General features: G+C 42.3%; 1 protein-coding gene across 1 annotated transcript in view; it reads left to right on the forward strand.

Moving 5' to 3' along the window:
* Nucleotides 1-1,420: 1,420 nt before the first annotated feature.
* Nucleotides 1,421-25,996, forward strand: part of MORN4 (MORN repeat containing 4) — a 441,841-nt gene continuing 417,265 nt past the window's right edge. Inside the window, exon 1 of the mRNA XM_044056229.1 lies at nucleotides 1,421-1,900. The gene's annotated coding sequence lies outside the window, so the exon portion shown is untranslated. The remainder of the gene's footprint in view (nucleotides 1,901-25,996) is intronic.

The raw sequence follows: 25,996 nt of genomic DNA on the forward strand, positions 1-25,996 counted from the left end.
GTACACTGCATTTTGACAGTGGTGAGCTGAGAAAATACATTCCTCTGTGACAATTTTATATGCATTTATTCATTAGTTTGATCACAATCAAACATCTGAGATTATAGTCACACTCATATGAGTGTTTATAATTGATGGCTACAAATGTGTTACATTATTGTGGTCAACTATTTTATATAATTACAGTCTAGTATCTAAAGTGTATACAGTCAATAAATGTGGCTTTAATTGCTGGTTATGGGAGCTGTTGGTTGTGCTGTGCTATGCTACTCTAGACAGGATGCAGATTACAGCAAATGATCATTGATAAAGTGTTGCAGAGAGTGGCACTGTTGTCTCACAGCACCTGTTTGTTCTAACTGAATTTTTGGCTCTGATTTTGCATATAGGCTTTATCCAAGGCCCGTGGCTTCTTCCCCAAGACCCTCAGGAAGATAGCAGGACATTTTTTTCTTTCATCGTAATTTAACATTGGGGGAGGGGGGCAGAGAAGTTAACCATCTTTTTAGGAGTAGGAGGCAGACACTATTCACAGACATGATTTATATCCTTGCAAGCAATTGTCATCTTTCTTTTTTTGGGAACAGTTATTTTATTAGCACTGAACATTTAAGTTTTTCGACACTATTTATGTTCCCTTGAAAGAAAAAAAATAGTTTATTTCCTTAGTTTTGATTTTTGTTCAGGCCATCAATGCATGAAATGGTAAAAAAAAAACTCTCGGCATCTTCTGGGGGGCAAGCAGCCCCCAGCTTACTTCAGTTACTTTCTACTCCAGTGTAGTCTTAGTCAGTTTGGGTTTGTTTGAAGGATAAGGGTTACGTTGTCCGTGAAGTGGCTCTAACGAGTGGGTATTGAGGCAATCTGCAGATGAAAGTGACTGACCTCACTTGCTGTTTGATTACAGATAATTGTTACTGACCTGTTGTGATAGACCCACCCCATTCTAATTAGTTTCACCCATTCAGTTACTTCTTGCAGCAGCTCGCTTACTTTGAAGTCACCATCAACCAGTGTCAAAAACATGACACTTTGAGAACCTGGTGATCTAACTAGCTCCAGCTGTAGAGTAAGGCAGACCACCATCCCATTCGGAAGTGATTCTCTGCCTTGTTCCCGCTGTTTGCAATAATAGTCTCCAGCTCCTCTAACCCTAAACATGATAAAGCAGACAATGGAATATGAACCATTTCACTACTGAAAAAAATGGATGTAAACTAAATTTAACCAAAGCATATTTAAACACTGTTGATATTCACTTAAAAAGACAACTTTAAAGAACAAGACATGACTTAACGTTACTAATACTAATTGCGGAGTGCAGTTACTTTATTTTTAATAAAATGAAAAGCGGACATTATCAGACAATCAAGAAAAGCTCTGAAAATAGAATTACTTTCTAAAAGTAGGCTATTTGGACGGAGAAAATAATACCGCCTCCCACCCTTTTGTAAAGATGGCGGAACCGTTTTCCGAACCATTACTTCAGTCATCAGTGTTATAGCTCAGCTATCCCCTTTGAGCAGAAAAGTCATCAACAAATCCCATTACTGGAGCACTAAAAAGAAAGAAAATGATGGCAAGAACAATGCATGCAATTAGAAAACTGACATTTCCTTTTGCCAAGACAAAAACAATGGCGACTTTTACCCCAGTGAAGGCCATAGGGCCAATTACGAAAGGGATTATTATGTACTCTCGGTGTAGTCTAGCGTATCGGAAGCTGCAGTGCTTCATAACTGTCGTTTGCCTGTCTTTGGAGGTGTGGCAGGGAAAGGGGGTAGGGTTAGTAGTGTAGTTTTACAGAGATGCTGAGAGATCGGATAACCAGCGGTAGGAGAGTAAGATGGGAACTGGTTGGTTATATGGATCAGAGGAGTAGGAGCTGTACCTGAAGCAGGTAAGTAGTAGGTGCATAACAGTAAAATAAAACTGGTGTTTGTATGTTGTTTGATAATGTGTCCTGTCAGTATTAAGAGTGTAGTTATAATTCTTTTTCGGGGGCATGTGAATGCAAATACTGTATGTATGCAGTAAGTTTGCTTCCATCGTAAGGCATTCGTGCCTGCAGTATAACTAATGAATTTTACACTATAAATTGAAATAAGGCATTATTGCTGCGATGTTTGTGTCCTTAAGATTCCCTGAGCAACCGTGCTAATTAATGCAAACACTGCTTACTGACTGTAGCTGCCTGCTTAGTACCGTTTTAGCTCTCAAGGGATCTGTAACATTATACAGTAGCTGGTAATATATTAGCTTACTGATCGTTTCCTCTACTTAATTTGATCTCTGCATCTCTAACGGGAGACATTGCGGATTCCCCCTCCCTTACTAATAATTCACATCACCTAGCAGTTTGCTGTATACCTTCAATTCTGCAGAAACACATGGACTGTTCAGGTCACTTAATTTATATCACTGCTAATTTATCTGATCTTGGTGTAATTTGTGGTTATTTTGTTTAGCAGAAACAGTTTATTCTCAAGGTTGTCTTTTCTGAAGCTATGAATGGGGCATATTATTATTAGTAGTAGTAGTAGTAGTAATGGTGTTACTATCAACACTGGGGTTAGATTTTTCCGCTAGCCGGGTGCTTACTGTAGGGATAACGTACATTTTGTAGATAAGCAGACTTCAGTATTTTGGTTCTTAATTTGCCTCCTGTTTTACATTAAATTACATTACCAGCAAAAGAGTAGACATCATTGTCCCTGTGCTTTTGAATTTACTGTGGAGCAAAGAATTTGTTCAAATTCTGAGTGGCTGCTTTCTTTCCATAGTGGTAACCTGACATTTGCTGCTCTTGATTGAGGGTTGTAGCAAGTTTTCTATATTGCTTTTATCCATAGTTAGCAGTCTTGCACAGCAGAATGTTTATTGTTACCCATGCAAAGCTATGCACAGGCATACACTCTCTTTAATTAAATCCACTAGAAAGCCCTATAATGTTGTTTGTACTGTATCTTTCCCATAACACCTATAAACAATGGAACAGTTTTGCCAGAGAAGATACAATGGGGTACTTGCTGACTTTCTGTCTAGGCTTTATGTATCAAATGTCTGCTATGTACCAAATGTCTGCTTTTTTATTTTGTTGAGTACATTTTGGGTTATTACTCGTGTATGCATATGAGGTGGGGTGATGCAGCCTGTGAGAATGTCTTGGGGTGGATTTGGGGGTTATTTATCTTGCTGTATATTGTTTACTTTCATTTACTGCTTCTGCATACGTGTTCCCATACATATTTCTTTGAAATGTTTTAAGCACAAATGTTACTTGGGTCTATAAGTCATGGTGCATAAATTCACCTTGGGAAGTCATTTTGCTTTATACAAGGCTATAGTGTCCTAACTTGAAATGGTATGTTTGCTAATCTATGTAAGCATTATGAACGGATGCGTTTAGCTGACATGCACGGATTCCTCACCCCATTTTTTTCCAGCATTTTATATTTGGGCTAGTAAAACCATGACAATTTAATATATATAATGCGCGCAAAGAAGGTATGTTCAGAATGGTGGACCACTTGTATTTGCTTGCTGTTTAAGTGATTTTAATGTAATAACTAAACTGAAGCTGTGTTTTGTATTTAGAACATATACTACTTACTGTCTGCAAGATCCCTGTGTCAGTGGGTTGGGGATAGCAGTATGACAGCACCTTGTGCAAAGCTGGTCACTGACTGCATTTGAATTAATGTCTTTTTTTGTGCCCTTTTTTTCTTTGCAGCAACATAACACACTACCAGACTACACTGCACGTCTGCTGTCACATATTGTTACTCTCATGTGTGGCACATACTTTAGTACACAATATTTTTTCCAGATTAGATGTACTGCCTTCAGCATTGTTAAAGGATTGTCGTCTACTGCAAGTTAGCATAGCCTAGGTGTAGGAAAATGTGGCAAGCACTAGGGTATTTGCTCCAGGCAGAAGACTGTCACTAGTGAGGTCTTACAAAGCTCTGTCCTGTGTCTCCGTCTCTTTGGTATGTATTTGCATGACACAAAGGCTGATATTAAAGGACCATGGATAACTAAGGCTGCTGATGATTGCATACTGGAGGTGGTTATCAAATCCTACTCTAAGGCTTAGTTATAGCTCTTGCTGGAGAAGGTATCAGGTTTCTGTTGAAATGTGGGGACTTGCAATGCCAAGTCATGAAATGCTGAAAAAATAAAGACCAAAAGTACAGTTGAAGAATGAGTACTGAATATTACTCTTCAACTTAAAATGTTTTTTTTTCCAGTGGAGGCAAGCACCTTGCACTTTCTGATGTGGGTCTTCACATCACTAAACTTACATCTCAGGATACTGCCATTTCTTAGAATATTCCCTTTTCTCTGAGGTATAAGGACAGATTTTCGGTTATTCAGCTTTCACTTTTTGGGATGGTTAGAATAGCTAAAAACTTGCTTTTCGGTGAGATTATGCAGTCGCAAGTAGAAAGGCAGAGAAAAAAATACTTGATCTGTTTAAAGTCTCTCTTTTTGTCTCTCTGCTGCTTGTAACACTCTGCAGGACCACAAGAAGCTATGCTGTTGTTCTGTTGAAAAAAGAAAAAAAAAACAGAAAAATATCCTTGTTTCCCACGTTTTCTGAACTAGACTAGTCCAGATTTCGCTGAATTCTGGGCTGTGATACAAGTTCCTATGTTGCCCATATCCTTACTTGGATAGGAGGAAGCTTCTCTCTTCACCAGTGAGAGTGGGTAGATTTGAGCAGCCTATCTGTCCCTGGAGGAGTGGTCTCAGCCCAGCAACTAGTAGCTTATTGGCCGTTTTGGGCTAATTCCTATCTCTTTCAAGCTCCCTGCTTTAAAACCCACATTTGCACGGTTTTGCGCACCACGCAATGTCGCGCAACGCCATTTAAGCTGTTTTAAGCTATTCCCAGCTCCACAAAGTCTGCTCTTCAATTTTTCCCTTAGAACTAGTCTAATTCTTAAAGTAAGCACTCTACCTCCCTTCTACAGCCCAGCACTTGCTCAAATACCTCAGTAAGCACTAACAAACTATAGCACTACACCCCCTTTTACTACCCTGAAGTACAAGGCTCCGTATTCGTCCATTTTGGACAATCAATAAATCAGTTTTTTAACTATCCAGGCATGTCCAAAGTGTAGTTTCAGGTATACTCTCCAGTCCAGCTGGTGAATCTGGGAATCTTGAGGCAGTGTTACAATTGCCTTATGTACGCAGACAACCCTCTCCTCCTTCCAACAAACTCAAATGTATGTGAGAGATGCAACTATACAGCCAAACTGGAGGCTGAGCTCTCTCAAGCCAAGACTGGCACAGTCAGTCAGGAGGAGAAGGAAACCACTCGCACCACACAACCAGTCTCACATAGACCAATCGCATCAGCAAACATAGCACATAAACTCACAAAATCATACTCTGGGGCCCTAAATAAAAATTTGCCAAAGCAGCAGAGTCCTCCAAAGCAGACATCCAAGCAACCACTACCCCACAACAACTTTCACGTATCACATACTTCACAAAGTCAGTATGCCACACAGAAGCAGCCCTTAAGGCTAAATAATGCACCTAATACACTAGTAATAGGAGACTCTATTGTCAGGCACACTGACGTCCCGCCCACCAGACTGAACAAGGAGAAGGTCACTGTAAGCTGCCTGTTGGGTGCCAGGATCCGCCACATAACACAAGTACTCAGGTCACTCCACAGCAGGTACAAATATGACTCTGTCATTGTCCATGTTGGCGTGAATGACCTGAGACGTACCTCCCTGGACTACATGAAAAGAGACATAGAGGAGCTCTCTGATCATGTAGCCCAGGCTGGTATGACCCTGAACCTGAGTAGCATCTTGCCCTCACCAAGAATGATGCCACAGTATAAAGACAAAATGATCAATTTTAACAATTGGCTAAGCTATTGGTGTCATTCAAAGGGGATCCAGTGTCTGTCAGCCTGGGATGACATGCTCGACAAGCCACGTTGCTTCACCAGAAATGGCTTGCACCTGTCACCCTTAGGTTTTTGAATACTGGCTAAGGCTCTTGCCACCCCCATAGTGCCTTTTTTAGCCAAGGCTCAAAAGACAAAACCACCTCCATAGCCAATACCAGAAACAAAAAACTAAGGGTAATGCTACTCAACGCCAGAAGTCTAAACCTCAAGGTGCATGCACTCAGTATGGAGAAAATCAATATCTGTGCAGTAACAAAAACCTGGTTCAAGGCTCCAGAGAGCACCCCAGCACTACTAGGATTCAACTCGTACCATACTTTTCGGCCCCAGAACTCGGACCGAAATACTAAAGGCAGGGGAGTATCCATCTTCATCAAGGATACCCACATCTCCATGTTAGTGGCACTGCACGAGGCATCTGAGAACCTCCAAGTGCAACTAACAGTGGGCAAAACTGCTTTTCGGTTTGTAGCCTGCTACAGATCATCCACCTTGTCTCGGGACCCCCACTCGGCATTCCTGAGAACATTGAAGAATATGAAGATCTCACCAAACACCATGATTTTGGGGGATTTCAACTACCCAAACATTGACTGGGAAAACCACTCCAGTCCCAACTCCTTTGCCCAATGGTTCCTGGAGTTTATAAACTCAAACGCCATGGAACAACTGGTCACCACTCCCACAAGAGGGGACAACATATTGGACCTGGTCATCACCAACATGGGGGATAATTGTTCCACACCAGAGGTAAACCCCTCGTTGGTAGGAGCAGACCACAAACTAATCACAATGGACATCCACATCCCGACCCCACCCCCGGCCAAGGAAACCACTGTGAAAAATCTATCGAAAGCAAACTTCACACTTCTCAAAACCGAGGTGGAAAGTTTTAAAGCCCCCGGGCAAATGGAAAATGCTATCCAAACCGCAGAATCCTTTACAAATGCACTCTGAGCACCTACAGGAATGCATGGATCGTGCCATCCCAAATAAAACCAAGACTCACTCCTCCAAACACAGGAGACCAGTCTGGTGGACCCCGGCCATAAATAAGCTATACAACAGAAGGAGGAAACTATTACATGATAGGGCAAAATCCCAAAAAGGGAAGGCATCCCTGATCAGTATTAGCAAGAAACTTCACTCAATCATAAAATCATGAAAGGCTAACTTTGAAAGAAAAATTGCCAAAGACTCTAAAGATAATCACAAGGCGTTCTTTAGCTACATCAAGAATCTGGGTGGCAACTCTCAGATCTGCTCTGAGCTGGTGCAAAATGGCACAAAATACACTGAACCCACTGACATTCCCAACATCCTGGCGGACAGGTTCAGTGTAAACTTTACCCCCCCCCCCAAAAGGGCCTGTGTCTATCCCAGAATAATGCAGTCCCCCAGTCATCACAGACACACAGGTGAAAGCAGCCCTTTCCAAAGTAAAAAAAAAACAAAGCATCAGTGGGACCGGATGGTATCCTGGGCTGCGTCTTACACAAACTCCAAAAAGAACTAAACCCTCACATAAACTCACTGTTCCACCTCAGTGTTACCACAGGTTATGTACCCAAAGAATGGTGTACAGCAACAGTAATCCCGCTCCACAAAGGTGGCGCCACAACGGATCCCAGGAACTATCGCCCCATAAGCCTGACTAGCCTGGTCTGCAAGGCTATGGAGCGCATCATCATGGATCTCATAAACAAAGACATTGGGAACCTCCAGACATTGGACCCTACCCAATTCGGCTTTGTTAAAGACGGATCTTGCTTCCTAAACCTGGTTGACATTTTTGAAATAGCTACCAAAGCCATAGATGAGGGAAAGGTAGTCCACACAGCCTACCTGGACCTCGCAAAGGCCTTCGACACAATACCCCACTCCTCTGGCATCATAAATAAGCTTACCAGCTTAAATATCAACCCATATGTCACAAGATGGGTTGCAAACTGGCTCCAGGATAGAACTCACATGGTCAGAGTTGCCGGTGCCATGTCCGGCTCTAAACCGGTTACAAGTGGCGTTCCACAGGGCTCAGTCCTGGGACCCCTCTTGTTTGGTATATACTTCTCTGAGGTACAGGCAAGCACTGGAGGGCTGTGGCTGACCAAGTTCACAAACGATTGCAAGCTGGGAGCCATAATCGGCTCTCCAGCCGACACAAGCATCCTCCAGAAGGGGCTTACAGAGACAGATACTTGGTGTCAAAACCATGGCCTTAAGCTAAATGCCAAAAAGTGTATAGTCATCCCTTTTGGGAAAAACAAAGTGCCCACAAACTACCACATAGGAGATAATCCACTAAGTACAGAAGACGTAATTAGGGATCTGAGGACCCAAGTAGATAGTAACCTCTCCTTTGACAATCACATTGCCAAAGTGGTTAGAAGGACCTTCTGTATAGCTCACCTAATCACAGAAGGGTTCACATCTAGAACGAGAGGTCATCGTGCCCCTCTACTCATCGCTCATTAGGCCTTTTAATTGAGTACAACGCCCCATTTGGGATGTATCTTACCCGACACCTGCAACAGCAGGAGAGACCTCAAAAGTACCTCACCAAGAAGATCGTGGGCCTCAAACAGATGCCCTATGCTACTTGACTAAAGAAACTCCAGCTCTACTCAGTTGCTTACCGTCTACTCGGAGGCGATCTCTGCCTGACATACAAGGCCAAGTCTAACCCGGAATTGATGGACATGCTCCACCGCAAGAAAGCCAAATCTATTAGAGCTACACGCTCCATGGATTTAAACCTCAGCACAACAATAAATAGGACATGCTGGAGGGATAGATTCATATCCCAGAGGCTTCCCTTGCTCTGGAATAGAATCATAGAACCGGTTCATGTGGGGCACAGCCCCTCGCCGACCCTCTTTAAGAGAAATCTTGATGAATGGATGGGAAATCGTAAATTTACTCCTGGGATCACTTCTATGGCCTTGCTGGACAGTGGCTCGGGAATCTAGTCTAAAAGGATGGCAAAAGCCAACACATTCTGGCTAGACTTATAAATGCCCTAGGGCAGATAGCCTAGTACCTACCTATGAACCTATAAGATTCCATTTTTAGTTCATCAGGGAAATAAGGTAAATATATTGATAGCAGACCCCTCCCCCCCCCTTTGACCAGCACATCTCTGTGGTGGTTATAAAATCCTCCTGTCTTGCACAACTTGTCCTTTATGGTATCTCATTAAGGTCCAAGGAAGATATAGTCCCATTTCATTCATTCCTTAAGCCCATTATTGATATAATGCATCCTCTCTTGGCACGTAAACCAGCTTTAAAGATTTCTGTGTTTCTTCATTAAAAACATCTCTGGCTTGATGGACTAAGGCCCTGTCCCCTTTACTTGGTGTAGTACCAACCCCTAAGGAGTGGTATCTGCTTAGCTCTCCATGCTATGAATGACACAGCAACCCTTTAAACTCCTTCACCTAAACAGAAGCAGTGGTAAAGCAATTATCCATTCTAGGGAACCAAACCTGTGCTGCTGCATCAACAACATTAGACTGTGTCACAGATACTGTCCCCCATTTCTTAAATAGACTGCTCCTACCGGTTAGATAGACTTCTCCCCTTACAACCTTTTTAAAACTAGTCTGGATGGGTTACCTCAATTTTTTTACTTGGCATATGTGGAAAAAGTCTGTTTAATGTGTGTGTCTTTTAAACAAGAAACATCTTTGATTGTACACTGCGGTGGTGGTGCTGCGGTAGTATTGTCACCTCATAGCAAGACGTTGTCCCGTTCGATTCTCAGCTAGAGCATCTTCTGTGTGGAGGCATATGTGAATGGGACATGCCTTCGTTGAAGGTTGTGCATCAGGGCTGGTAACCCGGTACATAAAAATCCACTACCAATCATTAGCGGACCGGAGTTCCGCTGTGGTGACCCCTAACCGGGAAAAGCCGAAAGACACAAACAAACAAACATTTATATAATTGAAAGCAAATCATATTGACAGATTTTTAATTGCAAACATTATACATCAATTATAATTTCTCCAGTGACCTTGTCGGTCAAACATTACAAAGCTGTTTCAGTTCTTGCCTTCCTTTAAACCTCATTCCTCCTCCAAAATATTATTCTGCATGTATTTTTATTTATTTAACATCTGTTTACTGGGAAAGTCCGACAAACAGAGCCCATTTTCAGCAGAGGCATGAGGAGAAACACTTGTTCCCCCAATTCCTATTTTTTTTCTATGTAATTTGCTCCTAATCTTTTCTAAAGATCCTACTTCCAGTTTTTTTATTTGTGTTATTATATTCACTACTTCTTGTACACTTGGTTTAGACTTTGAGTTCAATTTTCTAGTAGTTGCCTTTTTGGCAGCTACCAGAATTGAACTCAGCAAGACCTTATCATGCCTATACTATTCTGTATCATAACTCAGAAAATCATTTAGGTTCATAGGTCTGTACCAGGCTAATGGCCCTGGAGCCTTTACAAGCCTAGCTCATAGGATTACCCTGGCATCATGCCACCCAACTTTAGTTCCCAGTGCCTCTGTCGAGTAGAGTCACTGGAGTGATCCACGGGGTGAATTTTCTATTTCCCATCCACTCATCAAGATTTCTCTTGAAGAGGGCCAGTGAGGTGCTCTGTTTGACATGTATGGTAAGTCTATTCCATAACATGGGCAGTCTCTGGGATATTAACCTGTCCCTCCAACTTGTTCTGTTGATTGTGGTAATGAGAATGAAGTCTCTGGAGCGTGTGGTGCGGAGGGATTGGGATTTCTTTAGATGTAGCATTTCTAACAGAGCTGGGTCAGACATGGCTTTGTAAGTCAAGCAGAGATTACCTCTAAGTAGGCGATATGAGACGGAGAATAGTTGGAGTTTTTTTTGTCTGTCCATATAGGACAAGTGTTTAAAGCCTAGGATCCTCTTTGTGAGGTACTTTTGCAGCCTCTCCAGTTGTTGCAGGTGTGTAGTGAGGTACATGCTAAATGGGGCATTGTACTCGGTGATTGGCCTAATGAGGGAAGAGTAGAGGGAGACAATGACCCCTTTCTTCCTGAATGCAAAACCCTTAGTAATGAGATGTGCCACATAGAAAGACTTCCTGACCACAGTGGCAATGTGCTGGTCAAAAGAGAGGTTGCTGTCATGTTCCCAGATCTCTTATAACACCTTCTGTGTTCAGTGGACTACCATCGATGTGGTAAATCATGGGAACCAGGTTTTTCCCCAAAGGGGATGACAACACATTTTTTGGCATTGATCTTAAGGCCATGGTTCTGACACCAGTCACTGGTCATGGTGAGGCCTTTTTGTAGGATGTCAACATCACTTGGAGTTAATAATAGCTCCCAACTTGCAATCGTCTGCAAACTTTGTCAGCCAGAGTCTCTTCGTGTTGGCTTGGACTTCAGAGACCTAGGACTGAACCCTGTCGGACTCCACTTGTGACTGGTCGGCAGTCTGACTTGGAGACAGCTACTTTCAGACTGTGGGTTCCATCTATAAGCCAGTTTGCAACCCACCTAGTGGCATAGGGGTTGCTGCCTAGCTTAGTGAGTTTTTCTATGATTTCTGAGTGGGGAATGGTATCAAAGGCTTTGGCCAGATCAGGGTAGGCTGTATGAACCACCTTGCCTTCATCCACAGCTCTGGTGACTGACTCAGAGAAGTTGAGCAGGCATGATCTACTCTTCATAAAACCAAACTGTGTGGGATCCAGAGTTTGGAGATTCCCCTATATCCTTGTTTATTAGGTCCGTGATGATGTGCTCCATAGCTTTGCATATCAGACTCGTCAGGATAATGGGGCGATAGTTCCCAGGGTCTGTAGTTGCTCCTCCTTTGTGGAGAGGGATGACTGTAGCAGTGCACCATTCAGTAGGGTCAAAGTCTGAGGTGAGACTGTGATTGACTAGGGCACACAGGTAAAGTGCCAGTTAACTCTCTAGTTCATGTAGAGCACGGCCGGGGATATTGTCAGGTCCCATAGAAGCTGTATTCTTGGCCTTGGACAGTGCTGTTTTAACCTGTGCAGCAATAATACTGGGTCCCTGGCAATCTGTTGGTATTGTGATTGGTCCTTTGGTGGGGGGAAGAGTGGTAAAGTTGGCACTGAATCTGTCGGCCAGTATATTGGCAATATCTGTTGGCTCGGTATAGGAGGTACCATTGTGCAGTAGCTCAGAGCAAATCTGGGTATTGTCTAGAGATTCTTTACATAACTATAGAAGGCCTTGTGGTTGTCTTTACTATCTGCTACAATTCTGTTTTCATAGCTAGCTTTAGAGGATTTGATGAGGGATCTCAATTTTTTGCTGGGGCTGATAAGGGTGTTTTTCCAGTCTTAGGACTTCACCTTATTCCATATCAGTTTCCTCCTTCTGTTGTAGAGTTTGTTTGTCAGGGACCACCAGATTGGCTTCCTTTTTTGGAGGAGGGCGTCTTGGTTCTATGGGTATGGCGAGATCCATACATTTGTGTACGCGTTCATACAGTGCATTGGTATTTGATTGCTTGGTCATGCAACTATTCTCCATTTGCATGTGTGCTGTAAAAACAGAGGAGCTCAAAGTTAGCTTTGGAGAAGTTTTTCATGGTGGTTACCTTTGCGGGGCAGGTGGGAGGGATGTGGATTTTCAAGTTGATTAGTTTGTGGTTGGATCTAACCAGGGAGGAGTTGACTATTGGTGTAGAGCAACGGTCGACTTTGTTAGTTATGACCAGGTCCAGGAAGTTGCTACCTCTAGTGGGGGTAAGAACGAGCTGGTCCAGGGCATTGGAATTAATGGATTCCCGGAAGTGTTGGGCAAGTGTATTGATACCCGAGTAGTTTACCCAGTTAATGGAGGAGTAGTTGAAGTCGCCCAGAATGAGAGTGTTAGGTTGGACCCTAATATTCTCCAGGGTGCTTAGGAACGTGAAGTGTGAGTCTTGGGACATGGTTGGGGATTTGTAGCAGGCTACGACCTGAATAGCTGTCTTACCCAGTGTTAGCTGCACCTGAAGTATCTCTGATGCGTTATGTTGGGCTACCAGTCTGGAGGTGTATGCATCCTGTATGAATATGGAAACACCACCAGCTTTGGAGCTTCGGTCCAAGTTCTGCTGCCGAAAGGTGTGGAATGAGTTATAGCCTGGTAGTACAGGGGTACTTTCTACTGTCTTGAACCAGGTCTCTGTTACAGCACAAATGTCTATGCTCTCCATTTTAAGGAGTGCTTCGAGCGAGTGCATTTTGAGATTTAGACTTCTAGCGCTGAGCAGCATGACCCTCAGATTGCATTTGTTTGTAGCTGTTACGGTGGTCTTTGGAACACCGCCTAAAAAGGCACTATAGGGATGGCAAGAGCCATGGCCAATATCCGGAAGCCCAGAGGTGACAGATGCAGGCCATCTCTGGCAAAGCATCGAGGTCTGTCAGTCATGTCAACCCAGGCAGACAGATACTGGATCCCCTTAGAATGACACCAGAAACTTAGCCAGATGTTGAAATTGATAATTTTCTGATTGTACTGTGGTATCTTTCTGTGTGATGGTAGGAGGCTGCTCAGGGCTAGGGTCATACCTGCCTGGGCTACATAATCCTAGAGCTCTTCCATGTATCTTTTCATGTAGTTCAGGGAGGTACATCTCAGGTCATTCACACCAACATGTACAATGACAGAGTCATATTTGTCCCTGTTGAGAGACCTGAGTGCGTGCGTTATGTGACGGATCCTGGCACCTGACAGGCAGCTGACTGTTACATTCTCCTTATTCAACCTAGTGAGTGGGACATCAGTGTGCCTCACTATCGAGTCACCTATGACTAGTGTGTTGGGCATGCTGTTTTGCCTTAGGGGCTTTGGTTGAGTGGCACACTGTTTAGGAGAGTAATGTGTTTGTGCCTTGGAAGTCTCTGCTGTTTGGGTAGATTTTTATTGAGAGCCTCCATGAAGGTGGGTGTGTGGTTTGTGTTTTTATGTGAAGGCAGTGCTGGTGTGTGTTCTGGAGAGCTTTGTGTTCCATGTGGTGTGGCGCGAGTGTTGACCTTCTCCTCTTGACCAGCTATTCCGGTCTTTAACAATTTGCTCATCCAGTATTTTTGTTGAAGTGGTCTATGGAGAATTTTTAAAGTCTGCCAACTCATTACACTCCCAGTTACCCCTTTCTTCCCCATTACATCTCCAGCATTTGCAATCTACCTGAGGAAAAAATCTGGAGTCTGCTTGGGATATAAAATACCTTAATGAGGGGCATTGTTAGTCTTTCACCAGCACTGGGTGAGCTTCTGGGTTGTCTTCTTTAATCATAATCTTAAGAACCTCTGAACTCTCTGTGCATCAGTTTGTAGAGTTTCACACTATATTTTCACTTCCTTCATAGCAGCATGTCTGCCTATTCTTTCTTTCTGATGATGCCACTTGCCACAAATGTTGCATATATTAAATGGGATCTAAACTGTGGCAAATGCTGTAATCCTTGACACTTATTTCTCCAAATGATTTCTGAGATGGCTAAAAAACGGGAAGTAGAACATTGTTTTGCTGTATAATTTTACCCTTACAGTGAAAAACCTAGACCAATCAACCAGGTCAGATAAATTTCTTTAATACGAGGTATGCACAAGGCAGGATGCCAGAGTACTCTATAAAATACCTCTACCAAGGTGAATTTCACTGGTGATCTCTAGCACTATAACTCTTTCTCTTTCTCCTTTTGTACTTTTAATTCATCAGTCATCACATCCTAGGCTGCCTTATAGTCTAAGGGAAGATGGCTAAGTAGTCTCATAAGCTTTACCTTGGACTGTTCTCCTATTGGTGAGGAACAGTTTGTTTCACATCCTCTCTCAAGTAACTGTCTTCTCTTAGTATTCTTACCTCACACTTGCAAAACTGCAGTAACCTACTCTTCCCCACCCCAACCTGGCCTCCACTGGAGAAAATGAAAACCTTAAAAAAAAAAAACAAATGGGGGGGAGGGACTTTTTTTTTTTTTGAACTGACCCTGCCACTGTTTTGCCACTTGATATACATGCTAGTCACAGTCTTGCTTTTATAAGGGATGGGCGTTGATAGGAAGACCATTCAATGCGCTTAACCAAAAAGGGCCTTTGCATGTGCTTATTTTGAAAATCATGAAGTTTGCCTCTTAGTGTCCATTCTACTGATTTTTTTACTTGCTATGAATTCCTTATTTAGCTAGTTGATGGATAAAATAGCATATTATTTACATTCTAGCAAGCTTTTTTTGTGTTTTTTTACATCACGAAAACAGTATTTTCCATCTAGTGATAGTGGATGGTCAGTATAGTAAAACACACTGGAGATTCCTGCACTTAGTCATTTTATTGGCCAAAGGGCTTATTAATCAGTTTATCTTATTTTTATTTCCTTTATAAATTTTGCACAACTGTGACTCTTGGCTCATTTCCACAAAGTAAAGTACTTTTATTGAGTAATTGCATGTTTGCACGCTATCTTAAAGTACAGTGCTTTTTATCTTATTGCCTCCCTTTGTGCCTTTCCTTAAGTTTGATTGTGGTAGCATTGTACTTCAGACAAGCTTTTACATTTATGAGGACTGGGATTATTCATCTTGTGGTAGCAGGTGTTTACCTGGTCTATCCTGAGTTGGAAAATGCACAAAAGGGCTCCAGCCATAGTAGTTTTATTGGCCAGAGTGTTCAGCAGTCAGTTTTCTTTATTTCTAGTGCTGGTGTAAATTTAGCACATTTGCACGGAGCTGCTTACCATGCCAGTGCCCAGCACAGATGCAAGAATCTGGAAGCAAATATTTCCTTTAGACCTGCCCATAAAGCAGTACCCTGTAAAACAGTAAGTATAGAGCAAATTTCTTGCACATTGAACAAGCTTAGAGAAGCTGGTTTGCATATTGAGTGGTAATCCTGTTACAGTATTTTATAGTCTAATATGCCTCTAACACCCTCCCCCCGAAGAAAAGCACCCTTAATAGCCTGCTAACTCTTGTATGTAACACCCTTGTAACTCACCAATTAGGTGACAGTACAACATGGATATGCAATTTCCTAATTTCTCTGCAGCCAGCCTGGTGGGCATGGGGTATCTTGAGTCAATGTAGTGATTATCTCATGTTTACTGACTATCCTTTAAAGTAACAGATACAGTATGCGAGAGGTGGACATACACAGTGCCACTGGAGGCTAAACTGTCATATAGAAGCATACATCAGATTTTCAAAACACACAACATGTTAGTATATGTGTGTGTTGTGTGCTGAGGCACTTTAAATGCAATCTTCCTAAACAAAAAAGATCTCCAAAACACCCATCAGCAAAGATTATCCTCTGCAAATCCCAAAGCACTCAACAAAGTAACCCCTAACACCTTACATACAGCCTGAATCAGTGGAGCCCCAAATATAAAGACCATAGGGCAAGCAAACACACTTCCCAGGACTCTAGTCATAGGAGACTCCTCTAACCAGACTTAACAAGGAGAAGGTAATGGTTAGTTGCCTATGTGGAGCCAGGATCCATCAAATTATGCATGCACTCAGTCACTGCACCACAGATACCAGTATGATTGCATCATAGTCCACGTAGGTGTAAATGACTTCAGATGTACCTCCCTATACTATGTGAAGAGAGACATTATTGACATCTCTGTGTCTCAGGCCGGTATGAGCCTTGCATTGAGCAGCATATTACTTTCACCAATGATGATGTCACAATACCAGCAAAAGATGATTGATTGTAACAATTGGCTGAGTTTCTGATGTCATTCTAAGGGAATCCAATATTTGTCAGCATGGAAAGATATGGTAACGGACAATGTTGTTTTGTCAAGGATGATCTGCACCTGTCCCCTCTAGATTTTTGAATATCGGCCAAAACTTTATACTCCCCCATATTGCTTTTTTAGGTAATGCCAAAATGATAAACCTACTGACATAGCAAAATCAATTCAACTAAATTTCATAGTGATGCTGCTCAATGCCAGGATCCTAAACAAGAAACTCCCTCCAAGCTTTTCTCATCCTGGAGAATAAATCATATCACAGCAACTGCAGAGATGTCTGTAAAGCTGCAGAGAATACCCTGGCAGTGCAAGTTTTCCGTGCCTTTCACACTTAGAACAGTAAATCCACAGACGAAGACTAAAGGAGGAGGGAGTGTCTCAATATGCATCAGTAACAAGCATACCTCTACGTTGAACAGGATGACACACTGGAGTTTCTCCACGTGCAAGTCGCCATAGATAAAATCCAGTACTATATCATAGCAAGCTATAAGTCACCCTTTATGTCCCACAAAACTCATAGCACATACTTAAACCTAATGATGACACTCACTATCGATCCCAACACCTTACTCACGGGGGACTTTAATTACCCTTCTTTAGACTAGGAATCCTACATGACCTTAAATCTGCAGGCGCTGAGATTACTGGACTTCATAAATACACTCTTAAGCAGTTAGTGCAAATGCCCGTTAGAGATTCCAACATAAGAAAAAAGAACGTACAAAGACGTAGTCCAAGCAGATTGTTTGTTTTATTTAGCGCTTTTGTCAATAATTAGTTATGACTTCTTCAGAATAATTAAACATACAGCCAAAACTCCTTAAATAGGCTTAAAAAATACATTTGCATACATAATGCCATTCAGTTAATACATTTAATACATTAAAACCTTGCAGTTTAAAGCTGCAAACTACAAAAGTTAAAACCTGTTCATCATCATCATCTTCTTTCGGCTGTTCTCGTTAGGGGTCACCACAGTGGCTCATCTGTTTCCATTTCTTCCTGTCCTCTGCATCATGCTCTTTCACACTAACCGCCTGCATGTCTTCTCTCACCACATCCATAAACCTCATCTTAGGCCTTCCTCTTTTCCTCTTACCTGGCAGCTCCATCCTTCGCATCATTTTCCCAATATACCCAGCATCCCTTCTCAGCACATGTCCAAACCAACGCAATCTCGCCTCTCTTGCTTTGTCTCCAAACTGTCCAACCTGAGCTGACCCTCTAATATACTGATTCTTAATCCTGTCCATCCTAGTCACACCCAGTGGAAATCTTAACATCTTTGACTCTGCCACATCCAGCTCTGACTCCTGCCTTTTCGAAAATGCTACCGTCTCCAACCCATATAACCCAGCTGGTCTCACTACCCTCTTGTAGACCTTCCCTTTCACTCTTATTGGTACCAGTCTGTCACAAATCACTCCTGACACTCTTCTCCATCCATTTCACCCTGCCTGTACTCTCTTCTTCACCTCTCTTCCACACTCACCATTACTCTGAACTGTTGATCCCAAGTACTTAAACTCATCCACCTTTACCAACTCTACTCCCTGCATCCTCACCAATCCTCTACCCTCCCTCTCATTTATACACATATATTCTGTTTTAGCCCTGCTGACCTTCATTCCACTCCTCTCTAAAGCATATCTCCACCTTTCCAGGGTCTCCTCAACCTGGTTCCTCCTCTCACTACATATCACAATGTCATCTGCAAACATCATAGTCCACGGGGCCTCCTGTCTAATCTCATCTGTCAACCTGTCCATCACCACTGCAAATAAGAAAGGGCTCAGAGCTGATCCTTGATGTAATCCCACCTCCACCTTAAATGTATCTGTCACTCCCACCCCAGTCCTCACCAGTATCACACTACCCTTGTACATATCCTGTACCACTCTTACATACTTCTCTGTCACTCCCGACTTCCTCATACAATACCACAACTCCTCTCTGGGCACCCTGTCATATGCTTTCTCTACGTCCACAAAGACACAATGCAACTCCTTCTGACCTTCTCTGTATTTCTCCAACAACACTCGCAGAGCAAATATTGCCTCTGTAGTGCTCTTTCCTGGCATGAAACCATACTGCTGATCACTAATCATCACCTCCCTTCTTAACCTAGCTTCCACTACTCTTTCCCATAACTTCAAGCTGTGACTGATCAATTTTATCCCTCTGTAGTTACTGCAGCTCTGCACATCACCCTTATTCTTAAAGATAGGTACCAAAACACTTTTTCCTCCACTCCTCAGGCATTCTCTGACTTTCCAAAATTTCAATAAACAATCTGGTTAAAAATTCCACTGCCATTTCTCCTAAGCACCTCCATGCTTCCACTGGTATGTCATCTGGGCCAACAGCCTTTCCATTCTTCATCCTTGTCATAGCTGTCCTTACTTCCTCCTTGCTAATCTGCTTCACTTCCTGATTCACTATCCCCACATCATCCAACCTTCTCTCTCTCTCATTCTCTTCATTCATCAGCCCTTCAAAGTACTCTTTCCATCTACTCAACACACTCTCCTCACTTGTGAGTACGTTTCCCTCACTGTCCTTTATCACCCTTACCTGCTGCACATCTTTCCCAGCTCTGTCCCTCTGTCTAGCCAATTGGTACAGGTCCTTTTCTCCCTCTTTAGCATCCAATCTCTCATACAGCTCTCTATATGCCTTATCCTTAGCCTTCGTCACCTCTCTCTTTGCCATGCGCCTCATCTCCTTATACTCATGTCTACTTTCTTCATCTCTTTGACAATCCCTGTTATGCTGATAAAATATTACATGTTTTTATCCACTCTAACTCAGCAAAAAATATTAATACTTGATTTAGTGCATGATTAATATATAAAATAATGCTACTATATTGCCATCAAAAATAAAATTCAGATTTGAGTTTAAACTACTGAGGGATACAACTTGATTCAACCCAGGGGGACTAGTGGCATTAACCCAGAGTTGCCACATTAACTCTTTATACTCGAGAAATAATTCAGAACATCCCCCCCCTTTCATCCAACTCCACATGTTCAAGTATAGTGAACTTAAATCTATGGTTGGGAAAACTGTTCAAATGTTTAACAAGTGCGTTATTGATATTACCTTTGTTTATATTATAAATGTGCTGATAAATACATGTCCTGAATGTATTTTTTTTGTCTTCCCTATGTAATATCTCTAACATATCTGGCACACAGTGATATATACCACATTTTTAAAGAAGCATACAATGGGTTAATTGTTCTTTCCTGCTTACCTTGGGGGCGGGTTTGTCTTTTGCTTGGAGGAAGTTGATGTGATTTGAATTTGTATTTACTGTTTGAAACATTCTTGTTGCAACTGTCTTAAGTCTCACTAAGGGATGAGACGAAAAGCGCTTTATGGTTACTGTTTTTTATTGTTTTTATCATTTGTTTGAAGCAAAGTATGAAGAATAAACTTTGGAAACTACTACTGCGTGCGTGCCTCAAGCCCTCTTGCCCTGCATTCCTGTTTTTGCAGTTTCCTGTTTCAGTATTCCAAATCTGTTAAATTAAGTATTAATATTTTTGTTGCATTAGAGTGGCTAAAAACATGTAATATTTTATCAACATAAGTTTTAACTTTTGAAGTCTGCAGCTTTAAACTGCAAGGTTTTAATATATTAATTGAATGGCATTACATATGCAAATGTATTTTTGAGACTATTTAAGGAGTTTTGGTTGTATGTTTAGTTATTCTGAAGAAGTCATAACTAATTGTTGACGAAAGCACTAAATAAAACAATCTCGGCTTGGACTATGTCTTTGTGCATTCTTTTTTCTTATTTGTTCTGTTTTTGAAGAGTCTTGTAGAGATTCCAACATACTGGACCTCATACTAACAAATATGGAAAAACTCTGCACCACCCCCAGTGTCACATCCTTCCTGGTAAGATCTGATGATAAAGCTATCTCCTTCGAAATCAAAATAAAATTTCTAACCTCGGTAAACAAGTAACAGTTGGGAACTATTCCAGGGCAAGCAACCTTTTATTAAGTGATAATTGCCCCTCCAAACCCAGAGAACACAGCAGCCTATGCAGGATTGTTCACAGAAACTCTGTACAAACATGTCAATGGCTGCATAGAGGCAGCTGTACCTATCATCAGAAGTAAGCCCAAAACTGAAACAAACCATCCTGGTGACATCCCAGATTTAAATGGATTATACAACAAAAGGAACAAAAATCATGGCTAAACTCAAGAAGTACACCTCTCATAAAGATAACAGCTCTCTCATCAAAATAAATAGACAGCTAAGAGGGCCAGTAAGTACAATAAAGCCAATTTTGAAGTCATGATAGCTTCCAAGGCAAAAGACCACCATAAGGCTTTCTTCAACTTTGTAGAAACCTCAAAGGCAGTACTTAACAGTGTGCTGAATTGGTGGTTAATGGTGCTATATTCGCTGAGCTGGGCAATATAGAGAATTGGCTGGCTGACAAATTCAGTTCCAACTTCACCCTCCAGCCACCTCCGAAAAATACCTTGAAACATACCCCCCCCCCCCAACTACAAATAGAGAGCATGTCCTGGCTGTGCTCACTAAGGCAAAGAACACAGCCTCAATAGGCCCTGAGCTTACTGACAGAACCCACACTGTAAAAGTAGCTGACTCCAAATCCAGCTCCAGACTCCAAATCCAGCTCCAGACAACTGACAAGTGGAGTAACTCCGGGTTCAGTCCTGGGACCTCAGGCCAACAGTAAGGGACTCTGGCTAACAATGTTTGCAGATGACTGCAAACTGGGAGCCATTATTGAGTCCCCAAATTATGTCGATACTCTACAAAAGGTCCTTACAGAAACAGATGCTTGGTGCCAGAGCCATGGGCTCAAGCTCAATGCCAAGAAATGTATAGTTATCCCCTTTGGGGAAAAAAACATGTACTTGTGAATTACCACATAGGTGGCAGTACACTAAACACCGAAAGTGTGATAAGAGACTTAGGGATACAGGTGGACAGTGGTCTCCCCTTCAATAACCACATTGCCACAACAGTAAGGAAATCCTTCTATGTGGCACACCTCATCACTTAAGGGCTTTTCATCCAGAAAAAAGGAGGTCATTGTCCCACTGTACTCATCCCTCATTAGACCCGTTATAGAATACAACGCCCCGTTTGGTATGTACCACTCAAGACATCTGCAACAACTGGAAAGGCCGCAGAAATACCTCACTAAAAGAATCACAGGCCTAAAGCAGATGCCCTATGCTGACCACTTAAAAAAAAAAACTCCATCTATACTCTGTCGCATATCGTCTACTCTGAGGCGATCTCTGCTTAACATACAAGGCCATGTCAAACCCAGAGCTGTTGGACATGCTACACTTAAAGAAATCCCAATCCCTCAGAGCCACACGGTCCAGGGATCTAAACCTTGTCATCATAATAAACAAAACATGCTGGAGGGATAGGTTCCTGACCCAGAGACTCCCCAGACTCTGGAATAAACTGCCCATACATGTGAAACAGAGCACCTCTTTGTCCCTCTTCAAAAGGAACCTTGATGACTGGATGGGAGAAAGGAAATTCACCCCAGGGATCATGTCAGTTGCCCTGCTATACAGGGGCCCAGGGAAGTAAATAGTGTGGGAAGAAATAGCCAGGGAATTGTTATGGCTAGGCTTGTATAGGCCCTAGGGCCGATAGCCTAGTACCAACCTATGAATCTATAATATCCCGGTATGCCTCATGAATAGTCTAGAATATGACCTGTCAGGGCCACTGGAGTTACTATTTAACTATAGTCCTAAAACAGGCTTCATACTAATAGAATGGAGAACTACAAAGGTCATCCCTCTTCATAAGTGCGGACCATCAACAGATACTGGAAACTAACAGACCCATTAATCTGACTAGTCTTTATGCAAAGCCATGGAAAGAATTATCATGGAAATGATCAGCGAAGACTTAGGAGAGCTTCAGACACTGGCACCATCCCAGTGTGGCTTTGTCAAAGGAAGGTCATACATACTGAAACCTGGTGGACTTCTTTGAGAAGGTCACCAAGGCAATGGAAGAAAGTAAAACAGTGTATACTGCGTACCTTGACCTGGCTAAGGCATTTGATACAGTACCCCATTCATGCATTGTTAACAAAACTTGTGGAATTGGGCATAAACCCCAATATAACCCCAGTATAACATACTGGATAGCCAGCTGCCACAAAGATAGGACCGATGAAGTTAGGATTGATGAGACCACCTCCTCAGAGAGGCCAGTCACCAGTGGAATCCCTCAAGGCTCTGTGCTGGGCCTGCTCCTCATTTGGTATATCCTCATAAGTCAAGGCCAATGTCAAAAAGTCCTCTGGCTGACCAAGTTTGTGGATGACTGCAAACTGGGAGCAGTCATAGAATACCCCCAAGACACTAACAACTTACAAGAGGGTCTAACACAGAGAAATGACTGGTGCCAAAGCCACAGTTTATTCAATGCCAGGAAATGTATTATAGTATCTTTTGGGAAGTTGGCCACTGTAGGAAAGTACATCCTTACTAAAACACCCCTAAGAGCTGACCCACTAGTCAGTGATCTAGGAACACATGTAGACCGTAACTTGGCTTTCAACCAACACGTATCCAAGGTAGTAAATAAATCTTTCTATGTTGTTCAACTTCTAAGTAAGGGCATGGCATCTAGGTGTAGGGAAGTCATTGTGCTACTCATCAGACCGATCATTGAGTATACTGCACCCTTCGGTTTGTACCTGACCAGGTACATGCAGCAATTAGAATGTCTGCGAAGGTTCCTTACTAAAAGAATGCAGGTCATAGACTCGATGCCCTGTGTGGATCACCTCAAAGCCCTGTCTCCATACTCTGTCTCCTGCAGACTACTGAGAGGTGATCTATGCCTGGCATACAAGTCATCCTGGACCCTGCTTTTTTTAACCTTTTGCACATCCACAAAACAAACTGCATCAGAACTGCTAGGTCAAAAGACCTACATTTTGCTTACAACATAAATAGGACATGTTGGAGAGACAGGGAATTCTCTGATATATATACACACACACACACACACACACACACACACACACACACACACACACACACACACACATATATATCCCTCCCTATTTAAGCATAACTTGAACCATTGGATGGGAAATAGAAAATTCAGCCCTGGTTTGGTGCCCATATCTCTGGTGGATAGAAGCAGTGAGTAAATCCGGTCATAATCAACAGTCACCCGATATAAATGTGTAAAACGTATAACTTGTGGGGCATATTTGTGTTGCATGGCTAGGCTTATAAAGGTCCTAGTGGTCATTATCCTTTCAAAGGTAAATGGGTGTATACTGGGCGAAGCCCTGTGTGTCTTTTTTTTTTTTTTTTTTTTCCTGCAACCCTAGATCATCCACTCCTACCTTGACCTGTATCTGACACTGCCTTTAACATTTTCTGACACTGCCCTTAACATGTCCCTGTTTCTGAGCACCCCTATCCTTTGATCCAGCAAGGTGCCAGGCCTTCCCAGGTAAACATTGTCTGGCTACAACTGGCTTACCAGACCCTGTTGTTGGGGATAAGGATACTGTTGTACTGAATATTTTACCTTTCAGTTGAAAACCTAGTCTCTTTTTCCCATTTTCCTATTGCAGGTATGCAGCCATTTTGAAATTGCATAATTCCAAATAAAACATTCAACATATCAATGATGGATTTAAACATATGGCTGTAGCCATTTTAATTCTACTAGTCAGAGAGATATGATCAATTGTTTCATTCATTAATATTCAGTGTTTAATGCTAGATGTCTGCAAGACAGGATGCCAGGGAGGATTACTGTAACCTACCTTTGTCCAAGGTAGGTTTAAATTGTTACCCAGCCCTTTAACTCTGTTTTCATTTTTATTCCTCAACCAGCAAGTCCTGGGCTGAATTTTAATTTCGAAGGGAGGCTGGGAAAAAGTTCCATGACCATCTGCTGGGTAGTCCTTTAGCTTGGTAAGGATTAGAGAGTACTGCATATTCACCCCCATTAACGGTCTACCCATGGCATTTCTGCCTCATGCCAACAAAAGATGTGGAATTTCCCTTTTGCCAAGTATATTTTGTAGGGGCATTTACCATAAGGCAGCCTGCTTTTCCCTTGCATAAATTCTTGTCCTTTGGTGGGATAAATAAGCTGCATTTCTGTTGTCTGCTTCCTTTTCACCTCGATTCTTGGATGTGCAATTTACTTGCTTGCATACTTGATCATTGCTATTTTCTCCTCTTTTCTGCCACTCTTACTGAGATGCTGTTATGTTGTGTAAACCATTTTAGTGTTTTTGACAAAGCTAGCTTCATCCCTTGCCATTTCTCTTTAATAATTTGTATGTTTCTGTGCATGATTTTTTGTTGGGTCCTTTATGAGAATGTGATGGAACCCCAGTGCATCTGGAGCTCCTCAAAGTTTCTTGTGTTCCATCTCGGTCAGATGACATGTGCGTGAGATTCTTATCCAGTGGACCTCTTATAAGTTCATAGGTGTTTACTAGGCTAAAGACCACAAGGGCCTTTTTAAGCCTAGCCATTCACTCAAATCTCTGACAAGTTCTGATACCCTTGATAAGTGTAAGCATGGGCCTGGGAGATGAACCATTTACAGGTTACCTGTGTCCATTAGACACATAGGTGCCAAACCAGGGATGAATTTTCGGTTTCCCATCAAATTGTCCATGTTGCACTTGAATTGAGTTAAGAAGGAACTCTGCTTCACATGGATGGGGAGCTTGTTCCATAGATGGGGCATTCTCTGGGATACATGCCTGTCTCTCCACCAGGTCCTTTTTATATCACAGGCAAGGTTTAAGTCTTAGAATGGGTAATTCTGGTGCTGTTTGTTTTGTGGATATGCAAGAGGTCCATCAGAGTGTGGTCTGACAATGCTCTGTATGTCAGGCATAGATCTCCCCTCAAAAGCCTGTTGGAGACTGAATATAGGGATAGGGCCTTGAGGCAGTCTGCAGAGGACATTTGACTTGCGTCCTGTATCCTTTTAGTAAGGAACCTTGTGGACATTCCAATTGTTGGATATGCCTGGTTAGAAACATACCAAAGGGGGCATTGTACTCAATGATAGGTCTGATGAATGCCAAATACAGTTGAACAATGACTGCTTTAGACTTAGATGTCATATCTTTGTTTATAAGTTACGTTACTTAGAATGATTTCCTCACCACTGTAGACACATGATGGTCAAAAGCTAGATTACTATCTATGTGTTCTTAAGTCCCTGACTACTGGGTCATCTCCAAGGGGAGTGTTGTCAATATGATAGTTACCAGGGATGGATGA

The sequence above is a fragment of the Protopterus annectens genome, chromosome 14.part0, assembly GCF_019279795.1.
Source record: "Protopterus annectens isolate FY-2018-M chromosome 14.part0, PAN1.0, whole genome shotgun sequence".
Taxonomy (NCBI): Eukaryota; Metazoa; Chordata; order Ceratodontiformes; family Protopteridae; genus Protopterus; species Protopterus annectens.